Source organism: Pholcus phalangioides, unplaced genomic scaffold, assembly GCF_987345545.1.
Source record: "Pholcus phalangioides strain wild (caught in Gottingen) unplaced genomic scaffold, Ppha-v1.0 ptg000018l_1, whole genome shotgun sequence".
NCBI lineage: Eukaryota > Metazoa > Arthropoda > Arachnida > Araneae > Pholcidae > Pholcus > Pholcus phalangioides.
In genome coordinates, this window is record NW_028301611.1 from 9,951,664 (window position 1) to 9,960,389 (window position 8,726).

Below are 8,726 nucleotides of genomic sequence, written 5' to 3' on the forward strand. Positions count from 1 at the left end.
ATTTTTGTGTTTTCTTTTTACTATTATTGGGCTTGGCCTTCGAGATAAAGAATTTTTTGATAATTACTTCGAGACAGAGAGATGAAAATTCATTGATTTCAAGGCCGTAGCGGAGGGGTCTGGTCCTCCCAAAAATGTGATAAAATGACCGAAAAAGGGAAAAAGATGGCCAAATCTATTGTTCTATTACTTTGGTCCCCCCCCCCCTCCGAATGAAATTTCTGGCTATGGGCCTGATTGATTTAGTACAGGAAATGCAATGATTTTTTCATTTTTCGAGATATAGATTTTTTTCAGAGAGGTTTGACTGTATACAGTCGAATCCCATTATAATGAACTGCAAGAGACCGGAGAAATCACTTCGTAATAACGAAATTTCGTAATAAAGGAATTCCAGATTTAAATATTGTTTCTATGTAAACTTATCTGGAGGTTTAGGAAAGTTTTTGTTGTATATAAAACAAGATTTTCACTATAATGGTATTTGTTAAAACTGGAATCGACTGTGTATAGTACTTTTTGGGGGTTATGAAGAGGGTATTTATATTGAGGAGTATTGCTTCACTCATTTTGTTTATTTCTGAATAGAAGAAGAAAGATGCAATCTCAGGGCCATTCTAACGCATGGAGCCCAACCGAGCACGCTCCCCTCCCCACAAGGGTGGGACTCAGGGGCGTAGCCAGAAATTTCGTTCGGGGGGGGGGGAACCAAAGTGACAGAACAATAGATTTGGCCATCTTTTCCCCATTTTTCGGTCATTTTCTCACATTTCGGGGGGGGGGGGGACCAGACCCCCAAGTCCCCCCCCCCCCGGCTACGCCCTTGGTGGGACTGACAAGGCTCCACCTGGGGAGGCCTGGTACAATTCTTGTCAATTTTTGTTTTTCACGCTATGAATTTACTATAGAGGGGCCAGTGAAAATCTGACTTGGAGATTATGTGGGGGGGGGGGCGGGGTTGTACGGCTGTGACTGGAGGAGCCTTGGATGCATATGGAGGTTCTATGATAATAAGATCTGGATCACTATGAGATTTTAACACATATATAATTTCCAGCCAAGTATTCTTGGCCGGGGGGGGGGGGCAGCGGCTTTTGAAAATACACTAAAAATGGTATATATATATATATACACATATATTTAGTACATGTGCTTTTCTCCACCTTCCCCCAGGAAAAAGAAAAGTTGAAATGACAGCCCTGTGCTGTACCTATCACTAAAAACTAAAGAGCACCCTTACAGCAAGTTAGACATACAAATGTAAGAAATCAGAATGATTTCAAATTTCCGATCCTTCAATACAATTCAAGAACTGCCCCCTTGCAAGCAATGCCCCCCATCCCAGGTCCGTAGCCAGAAATTTAGTTCAGAGAGGGGGGACCAAAGGACAATAGATTTTGGCCATCTTTTTCCCTTTTTTCGGTCATTTTTTCACATTTCGGAGGGGACATCGCCCAAGTTTCCCCTTCGCTACGGCCTTGTTCACACAACCACCCCCACACACTATTCCCTTAAAATGTTTTACTTTTTTTTTCTTTTTTGTCAAATGAAGAGGGATTTTCATAAAAGATTTGGAGGCTGCAAAACCAGCGGAAATGTGAACCGAATCCCGGTCTAAACTGCACATCAGTTGCGGAGCTCACAAAATGTATTGATGCTAGTAGGAAGAAATGCTAAAAAAAAACAAAAAAAATACATACAGGTCATTCTCACGAAATTGGACAAAAAAATGAAGAAAAAAATTAAATTTTAGCGCTTATATATTACTTTAAAAGTGGCCAGGGCCACATTCACAGTTCACTTAAGTGGCTCGCTTCGCACATTTCTGCATCACTCAAGTGGCCCGCGACACACTTCCAGATCACCTGAGCGACTCGCAGTATATTTCCATGTAACTGAAGTGGCTCGCTAAACGTTTCCAAACCAATGAAATGGCCCACACTTGATCTAGACAGTGATGTCGGAGCCAGTGGTACTGCGGTTGGATGCTTGACATCCACATTATTTTGTAGCATGAACCCAAGAATTGATTCAGAGAAATAGCAATTTCCTACATAAAGCTCAAGCTGTCCACCCTCAAGTCTAAAACACTTCCGAGCCCCCCCCCCCCCCCCCCCCCGATGCCTCAAGTCCCTTGGCTGCAAATTACTGGCGAACTGTTGATCATTTTTGTCGCACCACCGTCATTTTCTGCACACGGGGGACAATTAGACCGGGACCTACAATTTATTGCCGATTCCGAAGGGCAGGCTTGTTTTTATACTCATTGAGAGGTTGGTGCGCTAACCCCATGATGGGGGACTCCCTTCGGTACTGTTGATCGAGTTAGAAAAATTATCCGAATAACGTGTAGATTTCAGATACGTCATTCATATCACATTGCAGGGTGTTGCAGCTATTGAAATAAAAAAAACATGTTTTATACGGACACCTTGTGCTCAAAAACACAATTAGAAAGCTTTTTCCTGTCTCTCCTGAGGCCAACAAAAAAAATTCCGTTTCTGAAAACCAGAGCGTTTCTCAACGTTTCTCGAACCCGAGAACCATTATAATGTCTGAAGTAATTCGACGGAACATTACCGTATTTTTAGTTGTTCTGAATTGTGTTTAAGCATTTGTCCCGTCAGTTTTTGTATAGGGTTTTTTAGGATGGGGTGATCAAATAAAAAGTTAATTTTTCTATTCAAATAACTACACAACCCCTTGCAATATGAATAACGTATCTTAAAATCTAAACGATACTTGTTACTAATAGGAAGTATGCCTCTAGGATCAACGGTTCGCCAATAATTTACGGAAAAGGGACATGACATGAGAGGCATCACCCTGTGGGCAACGTAAACGTGCTCGGACAACTCATGTGTTGATTGACGAACCTGGGTCAAGTATGGATCAGGGCACGACCTCCTATAATACTTAGGTTATCTAGGTGGTCGTGATCAGGGCCGTAACTTGGCTGGAGGAACTGGGCAACCCCGAGCCGAATGGGCCCCCCCCCCCACAAAAGTTTACACTTGTTTTGCATGATAGTAATAACCCTTTCAAGAGGGCCCCCTCAATGAAAAGTCTACCCCGGGGCCACAAGAAGACACACTACGGCTCTGGTATGGATGTCAATTACACATTTTTCCTCACATTGCTGACGTATCTAACAAAAGCGAAAATACGCATGTTTCGGCATTTTACAGAACAAAAAAAAATTATTTCCATTTACTATATATATACGATTTTTTCACAAAAATAACTGCGGCAGTGTACGACACTAATTTTTTAGTGTTTTGTACATGATCGATCACTTTCTGCCAGGAGTAGTAATTCGAGTCATCTATTTTATCACAGCACAGGGCGGCTCTAGGGCTGTTTGATCCATGCGGCCACGGGAGTTGTCCATAGGGTGCCAAACCAGGAGTAAGGGAAAAAATGAATACTTCTTGGCAACTGGGGAGGGACAGAGAATTGAAATGAATCACGGTGTGAACTTCGAGACTGGTTATGGGGAACATAGTGTCAGTGAAGAGGAATAGAAAAGAGCTCACTATATCGCCAGATGTGATGCGTTTGACGTTACGGAAGTAATCTAGCGAACGCTGTTAGCAAGCTTTACGCCAACCGAATATGAACTGAACTGAACTGAGCGCAAGCCCGCCACGTTTAAGCGAACGGATAGAGAGCGTGAATCAGAACGGAAGTTGCTCGGATTTCTCGGGGAATGCAATTTGAAGTGAAAAATACAGCAGGTGTGGAAGTTTTCTTAGTTGCAGTGGATTTTTCCTGTGCGGTAAATCAGCGGTTTCTGTGGACCTTAAGAATTATTCAATTTTTTGTTTAGAAAAGCCCCTTGACAATCAACATAAAAGAGGGGCACCCACTGTTGGTTAAAGTTGGCTTCTCAGCCACTATAGAGAGGATTGAAATTGAGGACGATACGAACTTCGAGATTCGTTATGGGAGTATACTGTCGTCGAAGAGGGGTGTGGAAATGAGCTTGATTACTACTAGATGTGACGCGGTCGGCGTTAGACACCGTCTTCACGCATGTGGGCCAACCCAGGTACGACCTGGGGCCTCAAGGAAAAAAATAATATTGAAATTTTCGAGAATTTGCCAAATAAGGGCCTGAGAAAAATCAGGTGGCATGGGGGGAACCCATGATGCTCTTAAGACGGACCTGGTGTTAAGGCACCCGAATATGCACTGAACTTGGAGTGCAAGCCAGTCTTTTCTAAGAAACGGTAAAGACAGTGGCGTCTTAAGAACATCATGGACCCCGGGTTTTTTTTTTATTTTTTGAGGTGCATTCTCGAAAATTTCAACCGGCTCTTATTTTTGTGAGGCTCGAATAGGCTCATACGTTAAGACGGCACTGGGTAAAGGGCATGAATCGGAGCGAAGGATGATTTAAGGCTTTTTGAGTCGGCAAACCAGAACGAAAGTTTCCGTGGCTTTCTAAACCAGAGTAGAAATTGTAGTAGGTGAACGTTCCATTTTTGTACTGGAATTATTCTGCTGCGAGAAATTATTGGAAGATGCTGCAGATGAAGCTTCCAGTCGTACTGGAGTTCTCCTGGAACAATTAGAAGATACTTAGAAGTATGCCTCGGATTCAGGGACGTCGCCAAGCATAATGTGACGAGGCAGCCATCTGGAGCTGCACGTTCACAGGGGCGGCATTTTTTTTATGACAGATTTCTATGACGGCGTTTTCACATATCGAAATAATTTTGAGGGAAAAACGCGAAGCGGATAAATAAAAAAAAAAGTGAGTAAATTCAATACTAATGAAATGCTCTATTCATCTCCTTGCGGTTCAATGCGCAATTCATCTCACACCTTTCCTGCACTTCCAAAAGTGCCACCGGTCTCAACAGATAGGCCGGATTATATATTTTCTAGTTGCATACATCCTTCGGGAAGGTTCGAAGTCGCATGAGTGATTCTTCTGGATCACTGTACCTATATCTGCTCTTGTTATCGAAATCGTCTGCGTGACACGGATTCATCCTCTTGCAAACAAGGTGCCATAAAAAGCCAACTTCGTGCCATTTTTTGCCGCAGTATCTACGATATTTTAAAAGTATTATATTTTGCTTGTTTTGACCTGACTATTGTAATTTGACAGCCCAAAATATCGCCAGAAACGTCGATACTATATTTAGCGCAAGTTTGTCTCCGACAAAGAACACCTTAAATTTTTGACTAATTTATTTTCTGTGTCATACTTTGGGATTAGACCAGTGTTTCTCAAAGTTTGCGCCGCCAACCTCGGTAAAGGACATCGCGGCGAGCCGTTGACATTGACGATTGTCTATTTAGTGCTTTGAAGTGTGGTTCTTTTTTAGACTATTCTGGGGGAGCCGATGATAAACGCGGTCACGGCAAGGGAGCCACAGGTGGCAAAATTTGAGAATTACTATTTTAAATCGTCAGCGTAACCCGCCCCTTCCCCCCAGCGGTTCGCGACCCATACTTTGGGAACCATTGTACTAGGATAATAGATGTGAAGAAAACTCATAGACACTATCGTATCCTCGTATCCACGGGGGCGAAAAAAAAATTATTCGCCTCAGGCGGAAAAATTTCTAGGACTGGCCCTGCTAGGATCAACGGTTTCAAAGTACAGTAAATTGCGGGGCGTGCTGTTACGCACCCTTTATATTGCTACCAAATTGCGAAAGCGGCCAGTTCTCGGCCAATGTTCGAATTTCTGGCTTTGGCAGCCTGTTCGTGAAGTGGTTGGAGAACCCTGGAAAAAGAAAAGGCATTATTCTTTTGTAATAGTTATGGAAATTTATAGTTATGGTTAGCTATGTGTGGCAACTGTAAAGACCAAAGAAGTCGGATTATATATATTATAGGGGAACTCCAGCCACTTTCGGCTAATACACACAACACATTGGCTGTAACATACACATCTAAAGTGGTTTTGTTTTAGTTGGAAAAAAATTGTGTTCACTGCTGGTGTAGTAGCGCAAATTGTTAACAGATATAAGAAACAGTCGAAGATGCGTGCGCATGCGTTCTCATGTCAAGCTTAAGAATTTTTCTGGTAACTCCACTTAACGCTTTCCCTCGCATTTTGGGCACGTAAATAGCGAACAGTATCATTGCAATAAAACCCCCTGCTGCCATCTACGAAACAAAAAATTTTGAACATCAGCCAACACCTACTAGAGAATTTTCAAGGCCGCAACACGAGCTCGTGACGTCACTAAACTTAGGCGACTGCTTGCGCTACGCACTGTGGAATCGACTTGATATATGTAGCGTACTCATTTATTATTCCGCGAGTAAAATTGGTGCTATGAAATATTTCTGATTTCTGCCTTAACTTCCCCCCCCCCCCCCCATTATTCAGTTCAGACAAAAATGAAAAAATTCCCTGTACTTGTCTAGGTTCATAGAACGATTGAAAATAAATAAAATGAAGCCACAGAAAAAATTATCCTTTTCCTCCTTTAAAATGGTTTTAGGAAAATAAATTTATAACTGAAATGAAATTTTTCTCACAATCAAGTTTCATATCACACACCTACAGAGAAAGACAAATCAACAGAAAGTGGAAGTTTTTTTTTTTTAAATTAATATTTTCAAATATATTTTACGAATTGGGAACATTATCTACTTTAAACACTGTCTTCATTCTCAAACAATTTAAGCAATAATTTTAAAATTTCCTTCAAATTTTTTCCATTACATACAAGCAAGAATTTTAATATTCAAAAGCTAATAAAATGATTCTTATAACAGTAAATGAGAACAAGATAACTTTCATTAAACTTTATTTATAGAATTATATATACTTTATTAAAAAATGATATATTTTATAAACAGTTGTATTGCACAAACCATCAAATTCCTTTATATCTTTGTAAAAATTTGTAATTTTCTGTACTGAAATGTAATTCACACACCTGTGTAAGAAAAAGAGAATTTTACTTGGCAATCTACTGATTTACAAGGATTCATTAAAATATCAATTAAATAATAAGCTAAATATGCCTGATGAGGATCATCAGGATAATTAAGGAGATAATCAAGCACTATAGACAGCGTTGACAAAAATTGTTTGCTTCAAAAAATCGAATTTTTTTGACAAAAAAATTCAATATTTTCTTTTCCTAAATTTTGAGTCGAATCGAAAATGCTAACTTTGCAGGGCATTTTTCTCTAATAAGGTTGTGAATAAATTGAATAGCTTGCCTTCGTGGTCGTGAATTTTAATACAATTGTCATATTTAAAAAGAAATATGATAAACATATGGGGATTAATCAAGAAGCTATGCGCCTATGCATAATAAAAAATGAGACAACCATAATTTTTTTATGGGCAGTATATTTATATTTTATCATAATTATTGGTTTTTGATTGCTCTTATTGGGTTGCTGTATTTGTGGAATATATATTAAACATCCATATTTTTTATAAGGGCAGCTTTTGTCAGCCACCTCGTTGGACATTTTTTCTGTTGTGGTATTTGCATTAGGGTGTATTAAATATTTTTCATAACAGTTATAGTTCCCAGTTTTTAACTTATAGGCAATATTAAGCTCTGAAGATCGTGCTTAAAAAAAACTACTAAAAATCTCATTCAGCATACCAGTGACATCAAATTATACCAACTGTTTATCTCGCCCTCCCTCCCCAAAAAAAACTGCATTACATTTGTTTAAATATTAATTAATGTGTAAATAATATGAACCAATCTTCCCTTTACTCGTATTACATCACACATGTTTAAAAAAAAAATCATATTCAAAATTGCTTCAAATATTAGTCTGATTTAAATCAGAAATTTTTCGTTAGCAAATGTTCATTAGCCAATTGATTATTCAAATCAATATTTTTAGCTTCAGTTACGTGTATTAAATTTCGGGAATAAAAAAGAAAATTCTACAGTATGCAATATTATATATTATTTGTTTCTAAAATCTGGCAATTATGTAATTCCAATATTAAAAAATAATTTTAGTTATGCACTTACCTTGTGATTCTCTATCGGAATGAAGTCTTTTCTTGAAATGGCTGAAAGCAAACGCTTCCTCAACATGGCATTCTCCGGGAATGAAAATACTGATACTTTGGGACCTTTAACATAGTTTCCCCGACAATGTGGTGCACAGCTTTTATATGGCATGATTGTAAAGTTTTTTAGATGTTGAAATCCACAGAAACGAATAAAAAAGAACGATTTTAAGAGCTTCGTTTTCGCACATGTCTGACAATAACAACGTGGAAGATACAAAGTAGAAGCCAAGCAACGTGCTTTGTTGGTGAGAAAACAACGTGCTTACACATCACCCCCCATAGATAAGCCTCTTATCTATGGGACGGGTGTTGGCCTACATGCGTTAAAGAAAAATTGCTTTTTATCACTTGGCGCGTTTTCCCGAATAACTAATGGCTTATCGTAGGCTGATGGCAACCATTCCATTTAATTCTTCGGCCTAACTATGCTACGTCACAACTACTTTTGGGTTACCATGTAGAGGCCTTGTTTTCTAGTGGGTGTTGCATCAGCCCGCTTAAAACATGCTACTGAGCTGGATAATCCCATTTTATCGCTCTACAAAAAACGTTGAAAAAAATCCCCATTTCCTTTCCTCAAAGATCAAGGAATAAAATCTTAGAATAGTTCATTTGAATCCCTTTTAGATGGCAGAGAGAAAACACCCCCAAACCTGTAAACTTAATTAAAGCAAGTGTACAATTAAAAAAAATATGTTTC

General features: G+C 39.3%; 1 long non-coding RNA gene across 1 annotated transcript; it reads right to left on the reverse strand.

Annotated features, from left to right (window-relative positions):
- Positions 1 to 6,839: 6,839 nt before the first annotated feature.
- LOC149071699 (uncharacterized) lies at positions 6,840 to 8,266 on the reverse strand. The gene is made up of 2 exons (XR_016194561.1): positions 7,983 to 8,266; positions 6,840 to 6,911 (listed from the first exon to the last, which is right to left on the reverse strand). It is a non-coding gene; the product is annotated as an uncharacterized LOC149071699 (long non-coding RNA).
- Positions 8,267 to 8,726: the final 460 nt, after the last annotated feature.